At 33.7% G+C, this 1,751-nt stretch overlaps 1 protein-coding gene across 10 annotated transcripts in view; it reads left to right on the top strand.

Moving 5' to 3' along the window:
- Positions 1-1,751, top strand: part of LOC106871111 (ankyrin repeat domain-containing protein 12) — an 84,750-nt gene that overhangs the window by 71,043 nt on the left and 11,956 nt on the right. The gene's annotated exons all lie outside the window — the stretch shown is intronic.

The raw sequence follows: 1,751 nt of genomic DNA on the forward strand, positions 1-1,751 counted from the left end.
GCGGCACCATCACCCGTGCTTTTTACGTGGCACCATCACCCGTGCTTTTTATGCGGTACCATCACCCGTGCTTTTTACGCGACACCATCATCAGTGCTTTTTACGCGGCACCATCCCCAGTGCTTTTTATGTGGCACCATCACCCGTGCTTTTTACGTGGCACCATCACCAGTGCTTTGGTCTTAGGATATCAATTCTGTTGTGGTGGGTTGGTCTTTTTGAGTACAGAAATATGCCACATATTTTGATTCTTTGTCCAGCATTTAGAGATGACCGTTCAATACTTTGCCCACGTCTTTCAGGGTCTCCCTCTCCCACAATTTCCCCCCTGCGCAATGGACACTTCGCTATGCATTCACTGATGTTGTCTATATTTCCACTGATTTCCTCTCTTATGTGGGCTTCAATGAATGTGGAAAGGCAGTGAGAATGAGTGTGGAATTCTGTCTCATGGGAGATTTTCTGAAATGCAATGCTTGCATCATGTTTGTGTGTCTGTGGTGAGGGTTACCTGTCATCATTGAAAGAAAAATTAACGGAGAATAAGTGATGAAAACTATACGATAATGGAAATTTAGAGCACAACTTTTGTTTGTATTTTATTTATAATAATTTAAAACCAATTTTTGTATTTCAACTGTTTGTTTATAAATAGAAACAAGTTGAAAATAATTATATTAGACTTAAAATTTGAGTGCTAGACTTAATCCATCCCCTACTTTAACACCACTACTTGGCACATGTGCTTATCTTAGGTGCAGCCTACTCTTTTGCAAGGTCACTGGTTTGAGGTTACCTTTCTCCCCCCCTTCTGATTTAGGCCCTGTAAAGAGTCATAAGGGCTGCTTTCCCTCTTTGATTGAAGTAAGGAAAGAAATTAAAAACTAACTGCAATGTAATATGTAACGAAAAGAAATAAGAACAAAACTTGTTAAAAAAATAAAAATTATTAAAAAGCATGAATTTTATGCAAATAGGAGCAGTTTAATGATTGCATTCTTATAAAGATTTAAACCTCCGCTAGTGTGAATAGATTTTGTAAGACGGTACACATTTGAATGTTTGTTGTTCAAGTAACAATAAATGTCATCTTATCAAGAAAATAATGTCTCTACCAGTTCTTGAAGACCTACATCCAGTCACAGCACTTCAACACACTATGATAGCTTTTATTGGCAGTTTTTAGTACAGGTTATTGTAAATACTATTTTGTTTGTTAGAAATTAAGCTGTATCTTCCTAGTTTTTGCTTTTTTTTTCTAAATGTACAGAGAATAATGTATTCTACTAAGATGTAGCATTTTACTCATTTCTGAACTAAAAATTAAATGGTTTGACGATTGCTAAGTAAACATAATCAACTGGCACCTATGTATATATTATATAGTAATGTATAACATTTCATATCAATAATAATATAAGCAAGCACATTAAGTTTGCTCTATAATGTGATGTATTGTAATAATGTTTGATAATTCCCAATTGATCCCATTCAAATAAATTGTGTTCTGTTTCATTGATTTAGGAAATTTGATATGCTGTTGCTGAATTGCTGAAGGGTGATTAGTTTTTGTGCAAAAATATTCCATCCAGATTTCTTTAATCAACCATTTGAAAATGTCTTGTCTTAGACATTTACATATGTTTTATTATATGCAGTCTGTGTCACTCATAGTATCATCTCTTAATATTTTTTGTTTTTTTTTAATTTTTTTTTGTTTTGCTTTGTTTTTTTTTGTTTTTTTTTAATTT

The sequence above is a fragment of the Octopus bimaculoides genome, chromosome 1, assembly GCF_001194135.2.
Source record: "Octopus bimaculoides isolate UCB-OBI-ISO-001 chromosome 1, ASM119413v2, whole genome shotgun sequence".
In the NCBI taxonomy this organism is placed as follows: domain Eukaryota; kingdom Metazoa; phylum Mollusca; class Cephalopoda; order Octopoda; family Octopodidae; genus Octopus; species Octopus bimaculoides.